Raw genomic sequence first — 26,365 nt, forward strand, 5'->3', positions numbered from 1 at the left:
TGTGCCCACTACACATCAGCCTTTCTCAGCAATTATCTGGTTACATAGAGGAACCGTATGATTCCTGTACTTATATAATGCACATTTGTCACAGACATTGTTGCTTACGGCCACACCACCCTCAATATGCCTGACCTCGTCTGATCTCGGAAGCCAAGCAGGGCTGGGCCTGGTTAGTACTTGGGTGGGAGACCGCTTGAAAATACCATTTGCTGTAAGCTTTTTCTCTTCTCTCTACAACCTGCATGTCTTTTGTTGCAACGTCTGATCACCCTGTGACACATGAGGAAGTTGGTCATCTTCAGCTGCTGCTGCTGCTTTGTTGGCAGACATGAAGTGATCTGAGAGTCTCAGTTTCAGCTCCAGAGAATAATCACATCAAGGAGGAAGATGTGCCCACTAAGAGTCAGCCTTTCTCGGCAATTATCTGGTTACATAGAGGAAGTGTATGATTCCAGTACCTATATAATACACATTTGTACCAGATATTGTTGCTTACCGCCACACCACCCTGAATAAGCTCAACCTCGTCTGATCTCGGAAGCCAAGCAGGGTTGGGCCTGGTTAGTTCTTGAATGGGAGACCGCTTGCGAATACCAGGTGCTGTAAGCTTTTTCTCTTCTCTCTACCACCTGCATGTCTTTTGTTGCAACGTCTGATCACCCTGTGACACATGAGGAAGTTGGTCATCTTCAGCTTCTGCTGCTTTGTTGGCAGACACAAAGTGATCTGAGAGTCTCAGTTTCAGCTGAAGAGAATGATCACATCAAGAAGGAAGATGTGCCCACTAAGAGTCAGCCTTTCTCGGCAATTATCTGGTTACATAGAGGAAGTGTATGATTCCAGTACCTATATAATACACATTTGTCACAGAGATTGTCGCTTACGGCCACACCACCCTGAATATAATATGCCCGACCTCGTCTGATCTCGGAAGCCAAGCAGGGTTGTGCCTGGTTAGTACTTGGGTGGGAGACTGCTTGGGAATACCAGGTGCTGTAAGCTTTTTCTCTTCTCTCTACCACCTGCATGTCTTTTGTTGTAACATCTGATCACCCTGTGACACATGAGGAAGTTGGTCATCTTCAGCTGCTGCTGCTTTGTTGGCAGACACGAAGTGATCTGAGAGTCTCAGTTTCAGCTGCAGAGAATAATCACATCAGGGAAGAAGATGTGCCCACTACAAGTTAGCCTTTCTTGGCAATTATCTGGTTGCATAGAGGAACCGTATGATTCCAGTACCTATATAATGCACATTTGTCACAGACATTGTTACTTACGGCCACACCACCCTGAATATGCCCGACCTCGTCTGATCTCAGAACCCAAGCAGGGTTGGGCCTTGTTAGTACTTGAATGGGAGACTGCTTGGGAATACCAGGTGCTGTAAATTTTTTCTCTTCTCTCTACCACCTGCATGTCTTTTGTTGCAATGTCTGATCGCCCTGTGACACATGAGGAAGGTGGTCATCTTCAGCTGCTGCTGCTTTGTTGGCAGACACGAAGTGATATGAGAGTCTCAGTTTCAGCTGGAGAGAATAATCACGTCAGGGAAGATGTTTCCACTACTTATCAGCCTTTCTTGGCAATTATCTGGTTGCATAGAGGAACCGTATGATTCCAGTACCTATACAGTTTATATTTGTCACAGACATTGTTGCTTACGGCCACACCACCCTGAATATGCCCGACCTCGTCTGATCTCGGAAGCCAAGGAGGGTTGGGCCTGGTTAGTACTTCAATGGGAGACTGCTTGGGAATACCAGGTGCTGTAAGCGTTTTCTCTTCTCTCTACAACCTGCATGTCTTTTGTTGCAACGTCTGATCACCCTGTGACACATGAGGAAGTTGGTCATCTTCAGCTGCTGCTGCTTTGTTGGAAGACACGAAGTGATCTGAGAGTCTCAGTTTCAGCTGAAGAGAATAATCACGTCAGGAAAGAAGATGTGCCCACTACACATCAGCCTTTCTCAGCAATTATCTGGTTACATAGAGGAACCGTATGATTCCTGTACTTATATAATGCACATTTGTCACAGACATTGTTGCTTACGGCCACACCACCCTCAATATGCCTGACCTCGTCTGATCTCGGAAGCCAAGCAGGGCTGGGCCTGGTTAGTACTTGGGTGGGAGACCGCTTGAAAATACCATTTGCTGTAAGCTTTTTCTCTTCTCTCTACAACCTGCATGTCTTTTGTTGCAACGTCTGATCACCCTGTGACACATGAGGAAGTTGGTCATCTTCAGCTGCTGCTGCTGCTTTGTTGGCAGACATGAAGTGATCTGAGAGTCTCAGTTTCAGCTCCAGAGAATAATCACATCAAGGAGGAAGATGTGCCCACTAAGAGTCAGCCTTTCTCGGCAATTATCTGGTTACATAGAGGAAGTGTATGATTCCAGTACCTATATAATACACATTTGTACCAGATATTGTTGCTTACCGCCACACCACCCTGAATAAGCTCGACCTCGTCTGATCTCGGAAGCCAAGCAGGGTTGGGCCTGGTTAGTTCTTGAATGGGAGACCGCTTGCGAATACCAGGTGCTGTAAGCTTTTTCTCTTCTCTCTACCACCTGCATGTCTTTTGTTGCAACGTCTGATCACCCTGTGACACATGAGGAAGTTGGTCATCTTCAGCTTCTGCTGCTTTGTTGGCAGACACGAAGTGATCTGAGAGTCTCAGTTTCAGCTGAAGAGAATGATCACATCAAGAAGGAAGATGTGCCCACTAAGAGTCAGCCTTTCTCGGCAATTATCTGGTTACATAGAGGAAGTGTATGATTCCAGTACCTATATAATACACATTTGTCACAGAGATTGTCGCTTACGGCCACACCACCCTGAATATAATATGCCCGACCTCGTCTGATCTCGGAAGCCAAGCAGGGTTGTGCCTGGTTAGTACTTGGGTGGGAGACTGCTTGGGAATACCAGGTGCTGTAAGCTTTTTCTCTTCTCTCTACCACCTGCATGTCTTTTGTTGTAACATCTGATCACCCTGTGACACATGAGGAAGTTGGTCATCTTCAGCTGCTGCTGCTTTGTTGGCAGACACAAAGTGATCTGAGAGTCTCAGTTTCAGCTGCAGAGAATAATCACATCAGGGAAGAAGATATGCCCACTACACATCAGCCTTTCTCGGCAATTATCTGGTTACATAGAGGAACTGTATGATTCCAGTACCTATATAATGCACATTTGTCAAAGACTTTGTTGCTTACGGCCACACCACCCTGAACATATCCGACCTTGTCCGATCTCGGAAGCCAAGCACGGTTGGGCCTGGTTAGTACTTGGATGGGAGACTGCTTTGGAATACCAGGTGCTGTAAGCTTTTTCTCTTCTCTCGACCACCTGCATGTCTTTTGTTGCAAAGTCTGATCACCCTGTGACACATGAGGAAGTTGGTCATCTTCAGCTGCTGCTGCTTTGTTGGCAGACACGAAGTGATCTGAGAGTCTCAGTTTCAGCTGCAGAGAATTATCACATCAGGGAAGAAGATGTGCCCACTACAAGTCAGCCTTTCTCTGCAATTATCTGGTTACATAAATGAACTGTATGATTCCAGTACCTATATAATGCACATTTGTCACAGTTATGGTTACTTACGGCCACACCACCCTGAATATGCCCGACCTCATCTGATCTCGGAAGCCAAGCAGGTTTGGACCTGGTTAGTACTTGGATGGTAGACTGTCTGGGAATACCAGGTGCTGTAAGCTTTTTCTCTTCTCTCTACCACCTGCATGTCTTTTGTTGAAACGTCTGATCACCCTGTGACACATGAGGAAGTTGGTCATCTTCAGCTGCTGCTGCTTTGTTGGCAGACACAAAGTGATCTGAGAGTCTCAGTTTCAGCTGCAGAGAATAATCACATCAGGGAAGAAGATGTGCCCACTACAAGTTAGCCTTTCTCGGCAATTATCTGGTTACATAGAGGAACTGTATTATTCCAGTACCTATATAATGCACATTTGTCACAGACATTGTTGCTTACGGACACACCACCCTGAACATGCCCGACCTCGTCTGATCTTGGAAGCCAAGCAGGGTTGGGCCTTGTTAGTACTTGAATGGGAGACAGCTTGGGAATACCAGGTGCTGTAAGCTTTTTCTCTTCTCTCAACCACCTGCATGTCTTTTGTTGCAACGTCTGATCACCCTGTGACACATGAGGAAGTTGGTCATCTTCAGCTGCTGCTGCTTTGTTGGCAGACATGAAGTGATCTGAGAGTCTCAGTTTCAGTTGCAGAGAATGATCACATCAGAGAAGATGATTTACCCGCTACACATCAGCCTTTCTCGGCAATTATCTGGTTGCATAGAGGAACCGTATGATTCCAGTACCTATATAATGCACATTTGTCAGAGACATTGCTGCTTACGGCCACACCACCCGGAACATGCCTGACCTCGTCTGATCTCGGAAGCCAAGCAGGGTTGGGCCTGGTTAGTACTTGGATGGGAGACCACTTGGGAATACCAAGTGCTCTAAATTTTTTCTCTTCTCTCTACCACCTGCATGTCTTTTGTTGCAACGTCTGATCACCCTGTGACACATGAGGAAGTTGGTCATCTTCAGCTGCTGCTGCTTTGTTGGCAGACATGAAGTGATCTGAGAGTCTCAGTTTCAGTTGCAGAGAATGATCACATCAGAGAAGATGATTTACCCGCTACACATCAGCCTTTCTCGGCAATTATCTGGTTGCATAGAGGAACCGTATGATTTCAGTACCTATATAATGCACATTTGTCAGAGACATTGCTGCTTACGGCCACACCACCCGGAACATGCCTGACCTCGTCTGATCTCGGAAGCCAAGCAGGGTTGGGCCTGGTTAGTACTTGGATGGGAGACCACTTGGGAATACCAGGTGCTGTAAATTTTTTCTCTTCTCTCTACCACCTGCTTGTCTTTTGTTGCAACGTCTGATCACCCTGTGACACATGAGGAAGTTGGTCATCTTCAGCTGCTGCTGCTTTGTTGGCAGACATGAAGTGATCTGAGAGTCTCAGTTTCAGTTGCAGAGAATGATCACATCAGAGAAGATGATTTACCCGCTACACATCAGCCTTTCTCGGCAATTATCTGGTTACATAGAGGAACCGTATGATTCCAGTACCTATATAATGCACATTTGTCAGAGACATTGCTGCTTACGGCCACACCACCCGGAACATGCCTGACCTCGTCTGATCTCAGAACCCAAGCAGGTTTGGGCCTGGTTAGTACTTGGATGGGAGACAGCTTGGGAATACCAGGTGCTGTAAGCTTTTTCTCTTCTCTCTACCACATGCATGTCTTTTGTTGCAACGTCTGATCACCCTGTGACACATGAGGAAGTTGGTCATCTTCAGCTGCTGCTGCTTTGTTGGCTGACACGAAGTGATCTTAGAGTCTCATTTTCAGCTGGAGAAAATTATCACGTCAGGGAACAAGATGTGCCCACTATATATCAGCCTTTTTCGGCAATTATCTTGTTACATAGAGGAACCGTATGATTCCAGTACCTATATAATGCACATTTGTCAGAGACATTGTTGCTTACGGCCACACCACCCTGAATAAGTCTTATCTCGTCTGATCTCGGAAGCCAAGCAGGTTTGGGCCTGGTTAGTACTTGGATGGGAGACTGCTTGGGAATACCAGGTGATGTAATCTTTTTCTCTTCTCTCTACCACCTGCATGTCTTTTGTTGCAATGTCTGATCGCCCTGTGACACATGAGGAAGTTGGTCATCTTCAGCTGCTGCTGCTGCTTTGTTGGCAGACATGAAGTGATCTGAGAGTCTCAGTTTCAGCTGAAGAGAATGATCACATCAGAGAAGATGATATGCCCACTACACATCAGCCTTTCTCGGCAATTATCTGGTTTCATAGAGGAAGTGTATGATTCCAGTACCTATATAATTCACATTTGTAACAAATATTGTTGCTTACCGCCACACCACCCTGAATAAGCCCCACCTTGTCTTATCCTGGAAGCCAAGCAGGGTTGGGTCTGGTTTGTACTTCAATGGGAGACTGCTTGGGAATACCAGGTGCTGTAAGCTTTTTCTCTTCTCTCTACCACCTGCATGTCTTTTGTTGCAACATCTGATCACCCTGTGACACATGAGGAAGTTGGTCATCTTCAGCTTCTGCTGCTTTGTTGGCAGACACGAAGTGATCTGAGAGTCTCAGTTTCAGCTGCAGAGAATAATCACGTCAGGGAAGAAGATGTGCCCACTACACATAAGCCTTTCTCTGCAATTATCTGGTTACATAGAGGAACCGTATGATTCCAGTACCTATATAATGCACATTTGTCACAGAGATTGTCGCTTACGGCCACACCACCCTGAATATAATATGCCCGACCTCGTCCGATCTCGGAAGCCAAGCGGGGTTGTGCCTGGTTAGTACTTGGGTGGGAGACTGCTTCGGAATACCAGGTGCTGTAAGCTTTTTCTCTTTTCTCTACCACCTGCATGTCTTTTGTTGCAACGTCTGATCACCCTGTGACACATGAGGAAGGTGGTCATCTTCAGCTGCTGCTGCTTTGTTGGCAGACACGAAGTGATCTGAGAGTCTCAGTTTCAGCTGCAGAGAATAATCACATCAGGGAAGAAGATGTGCCCACTACAAGTCAGCCTTTCTCGGCAATTATCTGGTTACATAGAGGAACCGTATGATTCCAGTACCTATATAATGCACATTTGTCACAGACCATGTTGCTTACGGCCACACCACCCTGAACATGCCCGACCTCGTCTGATCTCGGAAGCCAAGGAGGGTTGGGCCTGGTTAGTACTTAAATGGGAGACCGCTTGGGAATACCAGGAGCTGTAAGCTTTTTGTCTTCTCTCGACCACCTGCATGTCTTTTGTTGCAACGTCTGATCCCCCTGTGACACATGAGGAAGTTGGTCATCTTCAGCTGCTGCTGCTTTGTTGGCAGACACGAAGTGATCTGAGAGTCTCAGTTTCAGCTGCAGAGAATAATCACATCAGGGAAGAAGATGTGCCCATAACAAGTCAGCCTTTCTCATCAATTATCTGGTTACATAGAGGAATTGTATGATTCCAGTACCTATATAATGCACATTTGTCACAGAAATTGTTCCTTACGGCCACACCACCCTGAATAAGCCCGACCTCGTCTGATCTCGGAAGCCAAGGAGGGTTGGGCCTGGTTAGTACTTTAATGGGAGACTGCTTGGGAATACCAGGTGCTGTAAGCATATTCTCTTCTCTCTACAACCTGCATGTCTTTTGTTGCAACGTCTGATCACCCTGTGACACATGAGAAAGTTGGCCATCTTCAGCTGCTGCTGCTTTGTTGGAAGACACGAAGTGATCTGAGAGTCTCAGTTTCAGCTGAAGAGAATAATCACGTCAGGGAAGAAGATGTGCCAACTACACATCAGCCTTTCTCAGCAATTATCTGGTTACATAGAGGAACCGTATGATTCCTGTACTTATATAATGCATATTTGTCAGACACATTGATACTTACGGCCACACCACCCGGAACATGCCTGACCTCGTCTGATCTCGGAAGCCAAGCAGGGTTGGGCCTGGTTAGTACTTGGATGGGAGACCGCTTGGGAATACCAGGTGCTGTAAGCTTCTTCTCTACTCTCTACCACCTGCATGTATTTTGTTGCAAGGTCTGATCGCCCTGTGACACATGAGGAAGTTGGTCATCTTCAGCTTCTGCTGCTTTGTTGGCAGACACAAAGTGATCTGAGAGTCTCACTTTCAGCTCAAGAGAATAATCACGTCAGGGAAGAAGATGTGCCCACTACTTATCAGCTTTTCTCGGCAATTATCTGGTTACATAGAGGAACTGTATGATTCCAGTACCTATATAATGCACATTTGTCACAGTTATGGTTGCTTACGGCCACACCACCCTGAACATGCCCGACCTCGTCTGATCTCGGAAGCCAAGGAGGGTTGGGCCTGGTTAGTACTTAAATGGGAGACGGCTTGGGAATACCAGGTGCTGTAAGCTTTTTCTCTTCTCTCTACCACCTGCATGTCTTTTGTTGCAACGTCTGATCACCCTGTGACACATGAGGAAGTTGGTCATCTTCAGCTGCTGCTGCTTTGTTGGCAGACACAAAGTGATCTGAGAGTCTCAGTTTCAGCTGCAGAGAATAATCACATCAGGGAAGAAGATGTGCCCACTACAAGTCAGCCTTTCTCGGCAATTATCTGGTTACATAGAGGAACCGTATGATTCCAGTACCTATATAATGCACATTTGTCACAGACCATGTTGCTTACGGCCACACCACCCTGAACATGCCCGATCTCGTCTGATCTCGGAAGCCAAGGAGGGTTGGGCTTGGTTAGTACTTAAATGGGAGACCGCTTGGGAATACCAGGTGCTGTAAGCTTTATCTCTTCTCTGGACCACCTGAATGTCTTTTGTGGCAACGTCTGATCCTCCTGTGACACATGAGGAAGTTGGTCATCTTCAGCTGCTGCTGCTTCTTTGTTGGCAGACACGAAGTGATCTGATAGTCTCAATTTCAGCTGCAGAGAATAATCACATCAGGGAAGAAGATGTGCCCATAACAAGTCAGCCTTTCTCGGCAATTATCTGGTTACATAGAGGAACCGTATGATTCCAGTACCTATATAATGCACATTTGTCACAGAAATTGTTCCTTACGGCCACACCACCCTGAACATGCCCGACCTCGTCTGATCTCGGAAGCCAAGCAGGGTTGAGCCTCCTTAGTACTTGGATGGGAGACTGCTTTGGAATAACAGGTGCCGTAAGCGTTTTCTCTTCTCTCTACAACCTGCATGTCTTTTGTTGCAACGTCTGATCACCCTGTGACACATGAGGAAGTTGGTCATCTTCAGCTGCTGCTGCTTTGTTGGCTGACACAATGTGATCTGAGAGTCTCAGTTTCAGTTGCAGAGAATGATCACATCAGAGAAGATGATATGCCCGCTACACATCAGCCTTTCTCTGCAATTATCTGGGTGCATAGAGGAACTGTATGATTCCAGTACCTTTATAATGCACATTTGTCAAAGTTATGGTTAATTATGGCCACACCACCCTGAAAATGCCTGACCACGTCTGATCTCGGAAGCCAAGCAGGTTTTGGCCTGGTTAGTACTTGAATGGTAGACCGCTTGGGAATACCAGGTGCCTTAAGCTTTTTCTCTTCTCTCTACCACCTGCATGTCTTTTGTTGCAACGTCTGATCACCCTGTGACACATGAGGAAGTTGGTTATCTTCAGCTACTGCTGCTTTGTTGGCAGACACAAAGTGATCTGAGAGTCTCAGTTTCAGCTGCAGAGAATAATCACGTCAGGGAAGAAGATGTTACCACTACACATCAGCCTTTCTCGGAAATGATCTGGTTGCATAGAGGAACCGTATGATTCCAGTACCTATATAATGCACATTTGTCAGAGACATTGTTGCTTACGGCCACACCACCCTGAACATGCCCGACCTCGTCTGATCTCGGAAGCCAAGGAGGGTTGGGCGTGGTTAGTATTTGGATGGAAGACCTCTTGGGAATACCAGGTGCTGTAAGCTTTTTCTCTTCTCTCGACCACCTGCATGTCTTTTGTTGCAACGTCTGATCACCCTGTGACACATGAGAAAGGTGGTCATTTTCAGCTGCTGCTGCTTTGTTGGCAGACACGAAGTGATCTGAGAGTCTCAGTTTCAGCTGCAGAGAATAATCACGTCAGGGAAGAAGATGTGCCCACTACAAGTCATCTTTTTTCTGCAATTATCTGGTTACATAGAGGGACCGTATGATTCCAGTACCTATATAATGCACATTTGTCACAGAGATTGTTGCTTACGGCCAAACCACCCTGAATATGTCTGACCTCGTCTGATCTCAGAAGCCAAGCAGTGTTGGGCCTGGTTAGTACTTAAATGGGAGACCGCTTGGGAATACCAGGTGCTATAAGCTTTTTGTCTTCTCTTGACCACCTGCATGTCTTTTGTTGCAACGTCTGATCACCCTGTGACACATGAGGAAGTTGGTCATCTTCAGCTGCTGCTGCTTTGTTGGCAGACACGAAGTGATCTGAGAGTCTCAGTTTCAGCTGGAGAGAATGATCACATCAGAGAAGATGATATGCCCACTACACATCAGCCTTTCTCTGCAATTATCTGGTTACATAGAGGAAGTGTATGATTCCAGTACTTAGCAGCCACCACCCCAAGGCCCCTAAGGGACCCCGCCCCACACCGCAAGACAGCCCCACCTGCAAGCCCCCAAAACTGCCCTCCAAGCCCGACACACAGTCCCCCCCAGCAATGACCAACCCGGTCCCCACGACCCGAGAGACCACCAGACGCCCGAAGCCACACAGTTAATCAGCGGGGACCAGAGAGAATGAAATTCAGCCAATTGATGTTTTAAGGAGGCAGACATTGTTCCCATGCTAATATAATCTAAAAGAACATTTCTAAACAGGTTAATACACAGACTGTTTTTCGCTTTCCAGTTCATGAGAATAGTTTTCTTTGCGATACATAACACTGCGAGGACCATGCAAACAAGCAGAGAAAAAACAAACACACAAACAAACAAAAACAAGCACAAGTAGTGGCAATCGCATACAACACAACTGTGCATATAGATGACCTGAGGCGACATGGTAATACATCAACTGCTACTGGACTAATGAATGTGTATTGTGTGTGTGTGTGTGTGTGTGTGTGTGAGAACATGCAACACCCATGGCACAGGACCTACATGATAACCGTTCTTACTTACAACCACGCATCCACCCAGAAGACAGCAGTGGAAGCCCCCGGACAGAGCCCCCATAAGCATAGGGCAGAGGCGCCCGGGAGCCAGGGGCAACAGCCCACCGACCCCACCAGGCCCCAGCCGCCCAGACATGGGCCGTGCACCGGACCCGGCCCCAGGAGCCCGAGCGCCCCAAAACCCCCCGGCAGAGGCCCCACCCAATACCCGGGAGGGCCAAGCGCCCCAGACAGCCACGCAGTGGGTCAGCGCCTGCCCCAGTGCCCCTGGCCAAGAGCCCTGGCAGTCAAGACGTGCCCACAGGTGGGTGAAGTCGCGAGGAGTGGGGAGAGGCAACGCCGCCCCCCCATTGGGAGAAGCACAGGCAGGCCAGGCGACAGCAAGTCCCAGACCCAGGCCCAATCATCACCACACACACTTTCACGTCCCATACATCCACACATCCACACGTCATCCCTCCCTTGACTCCGCTGGGGTCTAGCACAGTGGGCACACCATGGGGCCAGCAGCCCCCCAGCCACCACAGACCCTGAACCAGCAGAATAATTAATTCCTCCTGGCCACTCCTTCCCGAGCAGCAACCAGGAAGTAGGGGTGTGAGAAGACCCCTCCCCTCACCCTTCTGGCTCTTCAATATTTTCTAATAGTGAGCGATTAAAATTGAGGGGCAGCCAACCTTGTAGAACTGGGAGCGCGGCCCTCTGGGCAGCCTACATACCCAAAGAGCCCCGTCCACCAGATGCCACTCAGTGCAACCACCCCCCAAGACCTAATGTGTGTGTGTGTGTTTGATAAGTAGTGATGTCTAAGGTGTAATTAAAACAGGGGCGGGGAACTGCAGAGTGCAGCCAAGGGGACCACCTACGTGGTCCCATCCACTACACCCCACAGAACACACACGCCCCCCAAAACCCTTCATGTGTGAGTGTGTGCTGTGTACAGGAGCCAAAAGGGAGAGGGTATGGGGATATACACCGGGGGAGCTACTCTCCCCCGGAGAGGGCTGCCAGGGCCTTGCTGCAATAGGCACCCCCGCTACCTGGGACCCAGCACAGGGCAGGAGGGCCTGATGTCCACCAGGCTCGGGGCTTGCAGCGACCATATTCCGGGAGCTACTGTACCCCCAGAAGGTACCCACCCCGCCCAACCCCACTCAACCCAACCCCATCCCACCCCGGAGGACCTCTACAAAAAAACAAACAAACCACCCGGTCACACCAGACGCAGCAGCCCGGGCCTGAGACCCACCATCACCCAGGCCCCCCCCTCAACAGAGGAAAAGCACCCCCCCACCGCACGCCCCAACAGCCTAAAGAAAACAACCACCTGCGGATACCCTGGAGGTCCCAGAGCAACAAGCCTGGCACCAGGACCTGCACCAACCCACCCATACTGTGGCATGTCCAGGGCAACCCAGCCCCCCCGGGCGCAAGGCAGCGCCCAGCCACCAGGGCCCAGGCCCAGCACCACCACCCACGCCAGAGCGGCCCAGCCACCCGGTACAGAGCCAGCAGCCACCACCCCAAGGCCCCTAAGGGACCCCGCCCCACACAGCAAGACATCCCCACCCGCAAGCCCCCAAAACTGCCCTCCAAGCCCGACACACAGTCCCCCCCAGCAATGACCAACCCGGTCCCCACGACCCGAGAGACCACCAGACGCCCAAAGCCACACAGCCCCCCCCAGCACACACCCAACCGCCCAGAGCGACGGGACAGCAACCCACCACCACCACTATGTGATAAAGCTAATCAGCGGGGACCAGAGAGAATGAAATTCAGCCAATTGATGTTTTGAGGAGGCAGACATTGTTTCCATGCTAATATAATCTAAAATAACATTTCTAAACTGCTTAATACACAGACTGTTTTTCGCTTTCCAGGTCATGAGAATAGTTTTCTTTGCGATACATAACACTGCGAGGACCATGCAAACAAGCAGAGAAAAAACAAACACACAAACAAACAAAAACAAGCACAAGTAGTGGCAATCGCATACAACACAACTGTGCATATAGATGACCTGAGGCGACATGGTAATACATCAACTGCTACTGGACTAATGAATGTGTATTGTGTGTGTGTGTGTGAGAACATGCAACACCCATGGCACAGGACCTACATGATAACCGTTCTTACTTATGAGTGTATAAGTGTACACGGCCACAATCCACAGCCCCCCCAAGCAATCAGAAACAGGCAGAGAGGCCCACAAGACCCAGGCCACCAGCAGCCCCCACGGAGCACAGAACCCAGGATACCCACCGCAGGGACAACCACGCATCCACCCAGAAGACAGCAGTGGAAGCCCCCGGACAGAGCCCCCATAAGCATAGGGCAGAGGCGCCCGGGAGCCAGGGGAAACAGCCCACCGACCCCACCAGGCCCCAGCAGCCCAGACATGGGCCGTGCACCGGACCCGGCCCCAGGAGCCCGAGCGCCCCAAAACCCCCCGGCAGAGGCCCCACCCAATACCCGGGAGGGCCAAGCGCCCCAGACAGCCATGCAGTGGGTCAGCGCCTGCCTCAGTGCCCCTGGCCAAGAGCCCTGGCAGTCAAGACGTGCCCACAGGTGGGTGAAGTCGCGAGGAGTGGGGAGAGGCAACGCCGCCCCCCCATTGGGAGAAGCACAGGCAGGCCAGGCGACAGCAAGTCCCAGACCCAGGCCCAATCATCACCACACACACTTTCACGTCCCATACATCACCACGTCATCCCTCCCTTGACTCCGCTGGGGTCTAGCACAGTGGGCACACCATGGGGCCAGCAGCCCCCCAGCCACCACAGACCCTGAACCAGCAGAATAATTAATTCCTGCTGGCCACTCCTTCCCGAGCAGCAACCAGGAAGCAGGGGTGTGAGAAGACCCCTCCCCTCACCCTTCTGGCTCTTCAATATTTTCTAATAGTGAGCGATTAAAATTGAGGGGCAGCCAACCTTGTAGAACTGGGAGCGCGGCCCTCTGGGCAGCCTACATACCCAAAGAGCCCCGTCCACCAGATGCCACTCAGTGCAACCACCCCCCAAGACCTAATGTGTGTGTGTGTGTTTGATAAGTAGTGATGTCTAAGGTGTAATTAAAACAGGGGCGGGGAACTGCAGAGTGCAGCCAAGGGGACCACCTACGTGGCCCCATCCACTACACCCCACAGAACACACACGCCCCCCAAAACCCTTCATGTGTGAGTGTGTGCTGTGTACAGGAGCCAAAAGGGAGAGGGTATGGGGATATACACCGGGAGAGCTACTCTCCCCCGGAGAGGGCAGCCAGGGACTGGCAGCAATAGGCACCCCCGCTACCTGGGACCCAGCACAGGGCAGGAGGGCCTGATGTCCACCAGGCTCGGGGCTTGCAGCGACCATATTCCGGGAGCTACTGTACCCCCAGAAGGTACCCACCCCGCCCCACCCCACTCAACCCAACCCCACCCCACCCCGGAGGACCTCTACAAACAAACACACAAACAACAACAAACAAACCACCCGGTCACACCAGACGCAGCAGCCCGGGCCTGAGACCCACCATCACCCTGGCCCCCCCCCATCAGGGGAAAAGCAACCCCCCCACCGCACGCCCCAACACCCTAAAGAAAACAACCACCTGCGGACACCCTGGAGGTCCCAGAGCAACAAGCCTGGCACCAGGACCTGCACTAACCCACCCATACTGTGGCATGTCCAGGGCAACCCAGCCCCCCCGGGCGCAAGGCAGCGCCCAGCCACCAGGTCCCAGGCCCAGCACTACTACCCACGCCAGAGCGGCCCGGCCACCCGGTACAGAGCCAGCAGCCACCACCCCAAGGCCCCTAAGGGACCCCGCCCCACACAGCAAGACAGCCCCACCCGCAAGCCCCCAAAACTGCCCTCCAAGCCCGACACACAGTCCCCCCCAGCAATGACCAACCCGGTCCCCACGACCCGAGAGACCACCAGACGCCCAAAGCCACACAGCCCCCCCCAGCACACACCCAACCGCCCAGAGCGACGGGACAGCAACCCACCACCACCACTATGTGATAAAGCTAATCAGCGGGGACCAGAGAGAATGAAATTCAGCCAATTGATGTTTTGAGGAGGCAGACATTGTTTCCATGCTAATATAATCTAAAATAACATTTCTAAACTGCTTAATACACAGACTGTTTTTCGCTTTCCAGGTCATGAGAATAGTTTTCTTTGCGATACATAACACTGCGAGGACCATGCAAACAAGCAGAGAAAAAACAAACACACAAACAAACAAAAACAAGCACAAGTAGTGGCAATCGCATACAACACAACTGTGCATATAGATGACCTGAGGCGACATGGTAATACATCAACTGCTACTGCACTAATGAATGTGTATTGTGTGTGTGTGTGTGTGTGTGAGAACATGCAACACCCATGGCACAGGACCTACATGATAACTGTTCTTACTTATGAGTGTATAAGTGTACACGGCCACAATCCACAGCCCCCCCCCAAGCAATCAGAAACAGGCAGAGAGGCCCACAAGACTCAGGCCACCAGCAGCCCCCACGGAGCACAGAACCCAGGATACCCACCGCAGGGACAACCACGCATCCACCCAGAAGACAGCAGTGGAAGCCCCCGGACAGAGCCCCCATAAGCATAGGGCAGAGGCGCCCGGGAGCCAGGGGCAACAGCCCACCGACCCCACCAGGCCCCAGCCGCCCAGACATGGGCCGTGCACCGGACCCGGCCCCAGGAGCCCGAGCGCCCCAAAACCCCCCGGCAGAGGCCCCACCCAATACCCGTGAGGGCCAAGCGCCCCAGACAGCCATGCAGTGGGTCAGCGCCTGCCTCAGTGCCCCTGGCCAAGAGCCCTGGCAGTCAAGACGTGCCCACAGGTGGGTGAAGTCGCGAGGAGTGGGGAGAGGCAACGCCGCCCCCCCATTGGGAGAAGCACAGGCAGGCCAGGCGACAGCAAGTCCCAGACCCAGGCCCAATCATCACCACACACACTTTCACGTCCCATACATCCACACGTCATCCCTCCCTTGACTCCGCTGGGGTCTAGCACAGTGGGCACACCATGGGGCCAGCAGCCCCCCAGCCACCACAGACCCTGAACCAGCAGAATAATTAATTCCTCCTGGCCACTCCTTCCCGAGCAGCAACCAGGAAGCAGGGGTGTGAGAAGACCCCTCCCCTCACCCTTCTGGCTCTTCAATATTTTCTAATAGTGAGCGATTAAAATTGAGGGGCAGCCAACCTTGTAGAACTGGGAGCGCGGCCCTCTGGGCAGCCTACATACCCAAAGAGCCCCGTCCACCAGATGCCACTCAGTGCAACCACCCCCCAAGACCTAATGTGTTTTTGTGTGTTTGATAAGTAGTGATGTCTAAGGTGTAATTAAAACAGGGGCGGGGAACTGCAGAGTGCAGCCAAGGGGACCACCTACGTGGCCCCATCCACTACACCCCACAGAACACACACGCCCCCCAAAACCCTTCATGTGTGAGTGTGTGCTGTGTACAGGAGCCAAAAGGGAGAGGGTATGGGGATATACACCGGGGGGGCTACTCTCCCCCGGAGAGGGCTGCAAGGGCCTGGCTGCAATAGGCACCCCCGTTACCTGGGACCCAGCACAGGGCAGGAGGGCCTGATGTCCACCAGGCTCGGGGCTTGCAGCGACCATATTCCGGGAGCTACTGTACCCCCAGAAGGTACCCACCCCGCCCAACCCCACTCAACCCAACCCCATCCCACCCCGGAGGACCTCTACAAAAAAACAAACAAACCACCCGGTCACACCAGACGCAGCAGCCCGGGCCTGAGACCCACCATCACCCAGGCCCCCCCCTCAACAGAGGAAAAGCACCCCCCCACCGCACGCCCCAACACCCTAAAGAAAACAACCACCTGCGGATACCCTGGAGGTCCCAGAGCAACAAGCCTGGCACCAGGACCTGCACCAACCCACCCATACTGTGGCATGTCCAGGGCAACCCAGCCCCCCCGGGCGCAAGGCAGCGCCCAGCCACCAGGGCCCAGGCCCAGCACCACCACCCACGCCAGAGCGGCCCAGCCACCCGGTACAGAGCCAGCAGCCACCACCCCAAGGCCCCTAAGGGACCCCGCCCCACACAGCAAGACATCCCCACCCGCAAGCCCCCAAAACTGCCCTCCAAGCCCGACACACAGTCCCCCCCAGCAATGACCAACCCGGTCCCCACGACCCGAGAGACCACCAGACGCCCAAAGCCACACAGCCCCCCCCAGCACACACCCAACCGCCCAGAGCGACGGGACAGCAACCCACCACCACCACTATGTGATAAAGCTAATCAGCGGGGACCAGAGAGAATGAAATTCAGCCAATTGATGTTTTGAGGAGGCAGACATTGTTTCCATGCTAATATAATCTAAAATAACATTTCTAAACTGCTTAATACACAGACTGTTTTTCGCTTTCCAGGTCATGAGAATAGTTTTCTTTGCGATACATAACACTGCGAGGACCATGCAAACAAGCAGAGAAAAAACAAACACACAAACAAACAAAAACAAACACAAGTAGTGGCAATCGCATACAACACAACTGTGCATATAGATGACCTGAGGCGACATGGTAATACATCAACTGCTACTGGACTAATGAATGTGTATTGTGTGTGTGTGTGTGAGAACATGCAACACCCATGGCACAGGACCTACATGATAACCGTTCTTACTTATGAGTGTATAAGTGTACACGGCCACAATCCACAGCCCCCCCAAGCAATCAGAAACAGGCAGAGAGGCCCACAAGACCCAGGCCACCAGCAGCCCCCACGGAGCACAGAACCCAGGATACCCACCGCAGGGACAACCACGCATCCACCCAGAAGACAGCAGTGGAAGCCCCCGGACAGAGCCCCCATAAGCATAGGGCAGAGGCGCCCGGGAGCCAGGGGCAACAGCCCACCGACCCCACCAGGCCCCAGCAGCCCAGACATGGGCCGTGCACCGGACCCGGCCCCAGGAGCCCGAGCGCCCCAAAACCCCCCGGCAGAGGCCCCACCCAATACCCGGGAGGGCCAAGCGCCCCAGACAGCCATGCAGTGGGTCAGCGCCTGCCTCAGTGCCCCTGGCCAAGAGCCCTGGCAGTCAAGACGTGCCCACAGGTGGGTGAAGTCGCGAGGAGTGGGGAGAGGCAACGCCGCCCCCCCATTGGGAGAAGCACAGGCAGGCCAGGCGACAGCAAGTCCCAGACCCAGGCCCAATCATCACCACACACACTTTCACGTCCCATACATCCACACGTCATCCCTCCCTTGACTCCGCTGGGGTCTAGCACAGTGGGCACACCATGGGGCCAGCAGCCCCCCAGCCACCACAGACCCTGAACCAGCAGAATAATTAATTCCTGCTGGCCACTCCTTCCCGAGCAGCAACCAGGAAGCAGGGGTGTGAGAAGACCCCTCCCCTCACCCTTCTGGCTCTTCAATATTTTCTAATAGTGAGCGATTAAAATTGAGGGGCAGCCAACCTTGTAGAACTGGGAGCGCGGCCCTCTGGGCAGCCTACATACCCAAAGAGCCCCGTCCACCAGATGCCACTCAGTGCAACCACCCCCCAAGACCTAATGTGTGTGTGTGTGTTTGATAAGTAGTGATGTCTAAGGTGTAATTAAAACAGGGGCGGGGAACTGCAGAGTGCAGCCAAGGGGACCACCTACGTGGCCCCATCCACTACACCCCACAGAACACACACGCCCCCCAAAACCCTTCATGGGTGAGTGTGTGCTGTGTACAGGAGCCAAAAGGGAGAGGGTATGGGGATATACACCGGGAGAGCTACTCTCCCCCGGAGAGGGCAGCCAGGGACTGGCAGCAATAGGCACCCCCGCTACCTGGGACCCAGCACAGGGCAGGAGGGCCTGATGTCCACCAGGCTCGGGGCTTGCAGTGACCATATTCCGGGAGCTACTGTACCCCCAGAAGGTACCCACCCCGCCCAACCCCACTCAACCCAACCCCATCCCACCCCGGAGGACCTCTACAAAAAAACAAACAAACCACCCGGTCACACCAGACGCAGCAGCCCGGGCCTGAGACCCACCATCACCCAGGCCCCCCCCTCAACAGAGGAAAAGCACCCCCCCACCGCATGCCCCAACACCCTAAAGAAAACAACCACCTGCGGATACCCTGGAGGTCCCAGAGCAACAAGCCTGGCACCAGGACCTGCACCAACCCACCCATACTGTGGCATGTCCAGGGCAACCCAGCCCCCCCGGGCGCAAGGCAGCGCCCAGCCACCAGGGCCCAGGCCCAGCACCACCACCCACGCCAGAGCGGCCCAGCCACCCGGTACAGAGCCAGCAGCCACCACCCCAAGGCCCCTAAGGGACCCCGCCCCACACAGCAAGACATCCCCACCCGCAAGCCCCCAAAACTGCCCTCCAAGCCCGACACACAGTCCCCCCCAGCAATGACCAACCCGGTCCCCACGACCCGAGAGACCACCAGACGCCCAAAGCCACACAGCCCCCCCCAGCACACACCCAACCGCCCAGAGCGACGGGACAGCAACCCACCACCACCACTATGTGATAAAGCTAATCAGCGGGGACCAGAGAGAATGAAATTCAGCCAATTGATGTTTTGAGGAGGCAGACATTGTTTCCATGCTAATATAATCTAAAATAACATTTCTAAACTGCTTAATACACAGACTGTTTTTCGCTTTCCAGGTCATGAGAATAGTTTTCTTTGCGATACATAACACTGCGAGGACCATGCAAACAAGCAGAGAAAAAACAAACACACAAACAAACAAAAACAAGCACAAGTAGTGGCAATCGCATACAACACAACTGTGCATATAGATGACCTGAGGCGACATGGTAATACATCAACTGCTACTGGACTAATGAATGTGTATTGTGTGTGTGTGTGTGAGAACATGCAACACCCATGGCACAGGACCTACATGATAACCGTTCTTACTTATGAGTGTATAAGTGTACACGGCCACAATCCACAGCCCCCCCAAGCAATCAGAAACAGGCAGAGAGGCCCACAAGACCCAGGCCACCAGCAGCCCCCACGGAGCACAGAACCCAGGATACCCACCGCAGGGACAACCACGCATCCACCCAGAAGACAGCAGTGGAAGCCCCCGGACAGAGCCCCCATAAGCATAGGGCAGAGGCGCCCGGGAGCCAGGGGCAACAGCCCACCGACCCCACCAGGCCCCAGCAGCCCAGACATGGGCCGTGCACCGGACCCGGCCCCAGGAGCCCGAGCGCCCCAAAACCCCCCGGCAGAGGCCCCACCCAATACCCGGGAGGGCCAAGCGCCCCAGACAGCCATGCAGTGGGTCAGCGCCTGCCTCAGTGCCCCTGGCCAAGAGCCCTGGCAGTCAAGACGTGCCCACAGGTGGGTGAAGTCGCGAGGAGTGGGGAGAGGCAACGCCGCCCCCCCAATGGGAGAAGCACAGGCAGGCCAGGCGACAGCAAGACCCAGACCCAGGCCCAATCATCACCACACACACTTTCACGTCCCATACATCCACACATCATCCCTCCCTTGACTCCGCTGGGGTCTAGCACAGTGGGCACACCATGGGGCCAGCAGCCCCCCAGCCACCACAGACCCTGAACCAGCAGAATAATTAATTCCTGCTGGCCACTCCTTCCCGAGCAGCAACCAGGAAGCAGGGGTGTGAGAAGACCCCTCCCCTCACCCTTCTGGCTCTTCAATATTTTCTAATAGTGAGCGATTAAAATTGAGGGGCAGCCAACCTTGTAGAACTGGGAGCGCGGCCCTCTGGGCAGCCTACATACCCAAAGAGCCCCGTCCACCAGATGCCACTCAGTGCAACCACCCCCCAAGACCTAATGTGTGTGTGTGTGTTTGATAAGTAGTGATGTCTAAGGTGTAATTAAAACAGGGGCGGGGAACTGCAGAGTGCAGCCAAGGGGACCACTTACGTGGCCCCATCCACTACACCCCACAGAACACACACGCCCCCCAAAACCCTTCATGTGTGAGTGTGTGCTGTGTACAGGAGCCAAAAGGGAGAGGGTATGGGGATATACACCGGGAGAGCTACTCTCCCCCGGAGAGGGCAGCCAGGGACTGGCAGCAATAGGCACCCCCGCTACCTGGGACCCAGCACAGGGCAGGAGGGCCTGATGTCCACCAGGCTCGGGGCTTGCAGCGACCATATTCCGGTAGCTACTGTACCCCCAGAAGGTACCCACCCCGCCCCACCCCACTCAACCCAACCCCACCCCACCCCGGAGGACCTCTACAAACAAACACACAAACAACAACAAACAAACCACCCGGTCACACCAGACGCAGCAGCCCGGGCCTGAGACCCACCATCACCCTGGCCCCCCCCCATCAGGGGAAAAGCAACCCCCCCACCGCACGCCCCAACACCCTAAAGAAAACAACCACCTGCGGACACCCTGGAGGTCCCAGAGCAACAAGCCTGGCACCAGGACCTGCACTAACCCACCCATACTGTGGCATGTCCAGGGCAACCCAGCCCCCCCGGGCGCAAGGCAGCGCCCAGCCACCAGGTCCCAGGCCCAGCACTACCACCCACGCCAGAGCGGCCCGGCCACCCGGTACAGAGCCAGCAGCCACCACCCCAAGGCCCCTAAGGGACCCCGCCCCACACAGCAAGACAGCCCCACCCGCAAGCCCCCAAAACTGCCCTCCAAGCCCGACACACAGTCCCCCCCAGCAATGACCAACCCGGTCCCCACGACCCGAGAGACCACCAGACGCCCAAAGCCACACAGCCCCCCCCAGCACACACCCAACCGCCCAGAGCGACGGGACAGCAACCCACCACCACCACTATGTGATAAAGCTAATCAGCGGGGACCAGAGAGAATGAAATTCAGCCAATTGATGTTTTGAGGAGGCAGACATTGTTTCCATGCTAATATAATCTAAAATAACATTTCTAAACTGCTTAATACACAGACTGTTTTTCGCTTTCCAGGTCATGAGAATAGTTTTCTTTGCGATACATAACACTGCGAGGACCATGCAAACAAGCAGAGAAAAAACAAACACACAAACAAACAAAAACAAGCACAAGTAGTGGCAATCGCATACAACACAACTGTGCATATAGATGACCTGAGGCGACATGGTAATACATCAACTGCTACTGGACTAATGAATGTGTATTGTGTGTGTGTGTGTGTGTGTGTGAGAACATGCAACACCCATGGCACAGGACCTACATGATAACCGTTCTTACTTATGAGTGTATAAGTGTACACGGCCACAATCCACAGCCCCCCCAAGCAATCAGAAACAGGCAGAGAGGCCCACAAGACCCAGGCCACCAGCAGCCCCCACGGAGCACAGAACCCAGGATACCCACCGCAGGGACAACCACGCATCCACCCAGAAGACAGCAGTGGAAGCCCCCGGACAGAGCCCCCATAAGCATAGGGCAGAGGCGCCCGGGAGCCAGGGGCAACAGCCCACCGACCCCACCAGGCCCCAGCCGCCCAGACATGGGCCGTGCACCGGACCCGGCCCCAGGAGCCCGAGCGCCCCAAAACCCCCCGGCAGAGGCCCCACCCAATACCCGGGAGGGCCAAGCGCCCCAGACAGCCATGCAGTGGGTCAGCGCCTGCCTCAGTGCCCCTGGCCAAGAGCCCTGGCAGTCAAGACGTGCCCACACGTGGGTGAAGTCGCGAGGAGTGGGGAGAGGCAACGCCGCCCCCCCATTGGGAGAAGCACAGGCAGGCCAGGCGACAGCAAGTCCCAGACCCAGGCCCAATCATCACCACACACACTTTCACGTCCCATACATCCACACGTCATCCCTCCCTTGACTCCGCTGGGGTCTAGCACAGTGGGCACACCATGGGGCCAGCAGCCCCCCAGCCACCACAGACCCTGAACCAGCAGAATAATTAATTCCTCCTGGCCACTCCTTCCCGAGCAGCAACCAGGAAGCAGGGGTGTGAGAAGACCCCTCCCCTCACCCTTCTGGCTCTTCAATATTTTCTAATAGTGAGCGATTAAAATTGAGGGGCAGCCAACCTTGTAGAACTGGGAGCGCGGCCCTCTGGGCAGCCTACATACCCAAAGAGCCCCGTCCACCAGATGCCACTCAGTGCAACCACCCCCCAAGACCTAATGTGTGTGTGTGTGTTTGATAAGTAGTGATGTCTAAGGTGTAATTAAAACAGGGGCGGGGAACTGCAGAGTGCAGCCAAGGGGACCACCTACGTGGCCCCATCCACTACACCCCACAGAACACACACGCCCCCCAAAACCCTTCATGTGTGAGTGTGTGCTGTGTACAGGAGCCAAAAGGGAGAGGGTATGAAGGCAGCCAGGGACTGGCTGCAATAGGCACCCCCGCTACCTGGGACCCAGCACAGGGCAGGAGGGCCTGATGTCCACCAGGCTCGGGGCTTGCAGCGACCATATTCCGGGAGCTACTGTACCCCCAGAAGGTACCCACCCCGCCCAACCCCATCCCACCCCGGAGGACCTCTACAAAAAAACAAACAAACCACCCGGTCACACCAGACGCAGCAGCCCGGGCCTGAGACCCACCATCACCCAGGCACCCCCCTCAACAGGGGAAAAGCACCCCCCCCACCGCACGCCCCAACACCCTAAAGAAAACAACCACCTGCGGACACCCTGGAGGTCCCAGAGCAACAAGCCTGGCACCAGGACCTGCACCAACCCACCCATACTGTGGCATGTCCAGGGCAACCCAGCCCCCCCGGGCGCAAGGCAGCGCCCAGCCACCAGGGCCCAGGCCCAGCACCACCACCCACGCCAGAGCGGCCCAGCCACCCGGTACAGAGCCAGCAGCCACCACCCCAAGGCCCCTAAGGGACCCCGCCCCACACAGCAAGACAGCCCCACCCGCAAGCCCCCAAAACTGCCCTCCAAGCCCGACACACAGTCCCCCCCAGCAATGACCAACCCGGTCCCCACGACCCGAGAGACCACCAGACGCCCAAAGCCACACAGCCCCCCCCCAGCACACACCCAACCGCCCAGAGCGACGGGACAGCAACCCACCACCACCACTATGTGATAAAGCTAATCAGCGGGGACCAGAGAGAATGAAATTCAGCCAATTGATGTTTTGAGGAGGCAGACATTGTTTCCATGCTAATATAATCTAAAATAACATTTCTAAACTGCTTAATACACAGACTGTTTTTCGCTTTCCAGTTCATGAGAATAGTTTTCTTTGCGATACATAACACTGCGAGGACCATGCAAACAAGCAGAGAAAAAACAAACACACAAACAAACAAAAACAAGCACAAGTAGTGGCAATCGCATACAACACAACTGTGCATATAGATGACCTGAGGCGACATGGTAATACATTAACTGCTACTGGACTAATGAATGTGTATTGTGTGTGTGTGTGTGTGTGTGTGAGAACATGCAACACCCATGGCACAGGACCTACATGATAACCGTGCTTAGTTATGAGTGTATAAGTGTACACGGCCACAATCCACAGCCCCCCCAAGCAATCAGAAACAGGCAGAGAGGCCCATAAGACCCAGGCCACCAGCAGCCCCCACGGAGCACAGAACCCAGGATGCCCACCGCAGGGACAACCACGCATCCACCCAGAAGACAGCAGTGGAAGCCCCCGGACTGAGCCCCCATAAGCATAGGGCAGAGGCGCCCGGGAGCCAAGGGCAACAGCCCACCGACCGCACCAGGCCCCAGCCGCCCAGACATGGGCCGTGCACCGGACCCGGCCCCAGGAGCCCGAGCGCCCCAAAACCCCCCGGCAGAGGCCCCACCCAATACCCGGGAGGGCCAAGCGCCCCAGACAGCCACGCAGTGGGTCAGCGCCTGCCCCAGTGCCCCTGGCCAAGAGCCCTGGCAGTCAAGACGTGCCCACAGGTGGGTGAAGTCGCGAGGAGTGGGGAGAGGCAACGCCGCCCCCCCATTGGGAGAAGCACAGGCAGGCCAGGCGACAGCAAGTCCCAGACCCAGGCCCAATCATCACCACACACACTTTCACGTCCCATACATCCACACATCCACACGTCATCCCTCCCTTGACTCTGCTGGGGTCTAGCACAGTGGGCACACCATGGGGCCAGCAGCCCCCCAGCCACCACAGACCCTGAACCAGCAGAATAATTAATTCCTCCTGGCCACTCCTTCCCGAGCAGCAACCAGGAAGCAGGGGTGTGAGAAGACCCCTCCCCTCACACTTCTGGCTCTTCAATATTTTCTAATAGTGAGCGATTAAAATTGAGGGGCAGCCAACCTTGTAGAACTGGGAGCGCAGCCCTCTGGGCAGCCTACATACCCAAAGAGCCCCGTCCACCAGATGCCACTCAGTGCAACCACCCCCCAAGACCTAATGTGTGTGTGTGTGTTTGATAAGTAGTGATGTCTAAGGTGTAATTAAAACAGGGGCGGGGAACTGCAGAGTGCAGCCAAAGGGACCACCTACGTGGCCCCATCCACTACACCCCACAGAACACACACGCCCCCCAAAACCCTTCATGTGTGAGTGTGTGCTGTGTACAGGAGCCAAAAGGGAGAGGGTATGAAGGCAGCCAGGGACTGGCTGCAATAGACACCCCCGCTACCTGGGACCCAGCACAGGGCAGGAGGGCCTGATGTCCACCAGGCTCGGGGCTTGCAGCGACCATATTCCGGGAGCTACTGTACCCCCAGAAGGTACCCACCCCGCCCAACCCCATCCCACCCCGGAGGACCTCTACAAAAAAACAAACAAACCACCCGGTCACACCAGACGCAGCAGCCCGGGCCTGAGACCCACCATCACCCAGGCACCCCCCTCAACAGGGGAAAAGCACCCCCCCCACCGCACGCCCCAACACCCTAAAGAAAACAACCACCTGCGGACACCCTGGAGGTCCCAGAGCAACAAGCCTGGCACCAGGACCTGCACCAACCCACCCATACTGTGGCATGTCCAGGGCAACCCAGCCCCCCCGGGCGCAAGGCAGCGCCCAGCCACCAGGGCCCAGGCCCAGCACCACCACCCACGCCAGAGCGGCCCAGCCACCCGGTACAGAGCCAGCAGCCACCACCCCAAGGCCCCTAAGGGACCCCGCCCCACACAGCAAGACAGCCCCACCCGCAAGCCCCCAAAACTGCCCTCCAAGCCCGACACACAGTCCCCCCCAGCAATGACCAACCCGGTCCCCACGACCCGAGAGACCACCAGACGCCCAAAGCCACACAGCCCCCCCCCAGCACACACCCAACCGCCCAGAGCGACGGGACAGCAACCCACCACCACCACTATGTGATAAAGCTAATCAGCGGGGACCAGAGAGAATGAAATTCAGCCAATTGATGTTTTGAGGAGGCAGACATTGTTTCCATGCTAATATAATCTAAAATAACATTTCTAAACTGCTTAATACACAGACTGTTTTTCGCTTTCCAGTTCATGAGAATAGTTTTCTTTGCGATACATAACACTGCGAGGACCATGCAAACAAGCAGAGAAAAAACAAACACACAAACAAACAAAAACAAGCACAAGTAGTGGCAATCGCATACAACACAACTGTGCATATAGATGACCTGAGGCGACATGGTAATACATTAACTGCTACTGGACTAATGAATGTGTATTGTGTGTGTGTGTGTGTGTGAG

General features: G+C 53.9%; 1 non-coding gene and 24 pseudogenes across 1 annotated transcript; all 25 read left to right on the forward strand.

The window, feature by feature from the left end:
• The first annotated feature begins 102 nt into the window (after window positions 1-102).
• LOC140294233 (5S ribosomal RNA) lies at window positions 103-221 on the forward strand (annotated as a pseudogene).
• A 272-nt stretch (window positions 222-493) lies between these two features.
• LOC140293942 (5S ribosomal RNA) lies at window positions 494-612 on the forward strand (annotated as a pseudogene).
• Window positions 613-881: 269 nt separating this feature from the next.
• On the forward strand, window positions 882-1,005 carry LOC140268582 (5S ribosomal RNA; annotated as a pseudogene).
• Window positions 1,006-1,274: 269 nt separating this feature from the next.
• On the forward strand, window positions 1,275-1,393 carry LOC140292448 (5S ribosomal RNA; annotated as a pseudogene).
• A 266-nt stretch (window positions 1,394-1,659) lies between these two features.
• Window positions 1,660-1,778, forward strand: LOC140303096 (5S ribosomal RNA; annotated as a pseudogene).
• Window positions 1,779-2,047: 269 nt separating this feature from the next.
• LOC140294234 (5S ribosomal RNA) lies at window positions 2,048-2,166 on the forward strand (annotated as a pseudogene).
• A 272-nt stretch (window positions 2,167-2,438) lies between these two features.
• On the forward strand, window positions 2,439-2,557 carry LOC140286663 (5S ribosomal RNA; annotated as a pseudogene).
• A 269-nt stretch (window positions 2,558-2,826) lies between these two features.
• LOC140268586 (5S ribosomal RNA) lies at window positions 2,827-2,950 on the forward strand (annotated as a pseudogene).
• A 269-nt stretch (window positions 2,951-3,219) lies between these two features.
• Window positions 3,220-3,338, forward strand: LOC140319013 (5S ribosomal RNA; annotated as a pseudogene).
• Window positions 3,339-3,607: 269 nt separating this feature from the next.
• LOC140319620 (5S ribosomal RNA) lies at window positions 3,608-3,726 on the forward strand (annotated as a pseudogene).
• A 269-nt stretch (window positions 3,727-3,995) lies between these two features.
• Window positions 3,996-4,114, forward strand: LOC140292822 (5S ribosomal RNA; annotated as a pseudogene).
• Window positions 4,115-4,383: 269 nt separating this feature from the next.
• On the forward strand, window positions 4,384-4,502 carry LOC140292864 (5S ribosomal RNA; annotated as a pseudogene).
• A 269-nt stretch (window positions 4,503-4,771) lies between these two features.
• Window positions 4,772-4,890, forward strand: LOC140300946 (5S ribosomal RNA; annotated as a pseudogene).
• Window positions 4,891-5,159: 269 nt separating this feature from the next.
• LOC140290098 (5S ribosomal RNA) lies at window positions 5,160-5,278 on the forward strand (annotated as a pseudogene).
• A 269-nt stretch (window positions 5,279-5,547) lies between these two features.
• LOC140295249 (5S ribosomal RNA) lies at window positions 5,548-5,666 on the forward strand (annotated as a pseudogene).
• Window positions 5,667-6,326: 660 nt separating this feature from the next.
• On the forward strand, window positions 6,327-6,450 carry LOC140289243 (5S ribosomal RNA; annotated as a pseudogene).
• A 269-nt stretch (window positions 6,451-6,719) lies between these two features.
• Window positions 6,720-6,838, forward strand: LOC140300718 (5S ribosomal RNA; annotated as a pseudogene).
• Window positions 6,839-7,107: 269 nt separating this feature from the next.
• LOC140284249 (5S ribosomal RNA) lies at window positions 7,108-7,226 on the forward strand (annotated as a pseudogene).
• A 269-nt stretch (window positions 7,227-7,495) lies between these two features.
• LOC140299347 (5S ribosomal RNA) lies at window positions 7,496-7,614 on the forward strand (annotated as a pseudogene).
• A 269-nt stretch (window positions 7,615-7,883) lies between these two features.
• On the forward strand, window positions 7,884-8,002 carry LOC140312842 (5S ribosomal RNA; annotated as a pseudogene).
• Window positions 8,003-8,271: 269 nt separating this feature from the next.
• On the forward strand, window positions 8,272-8,390 carry LOC140297726 (5S ribosomal RNA). The gene has a single exon (XR_011913437.1). It is a non-coding gene; the product is annotated as a 5S ribosomal RNA (ribosomal RNA).
• A 272-nt stretch (window positions 8,391-8,662) lies between these two features.
• LOC140295236 (5S ribosomal RNA) lies at window positions 8,663-8,781 on the forward strand (annotated as a pseudogene).
• Window positions 8,782-9,050: 269 nt separating this feature from the next.
• Window positions 9,051-9,169, forward strand: LOC140296271 (5S ribosomal RNA; annotated as a pseudogene).
• A 269-nt stretch (window positions 9,170-9,438) lies between these two features.
• LOC140276548 (5S ribosomal RNA) lies at window positions 9,439-9,557 on the forward strand (annotated as a pseudogene).
• A 269-nt stretch (window positions 9,558-9,826) lies between these two features.
• On the forward strand, window positions 9,827-9,945 carry LOC140319674 (5S ribosomal RNA; annotated as a pseudogene).
• Window positions 9,946-26,365: the final 16,420 nt, after the last annotated feature.

This window comes from Leuresthes tenuis, unplaced genomic scaffold (genome assembly GCF_036924035.1).
Source record: "Leuresthes tenuis unplaced genomic scaffold, fLeuTen1.0.hap1 SCAF_1, whole genome shotgun sequence".
Taxonomy (NCBI): Eukaryota; Metazoa; Chordata; class Actinopteri; order Atheriniformes; family Atherinopsidae; genus Leuresthes; species Leuresthes tenuis.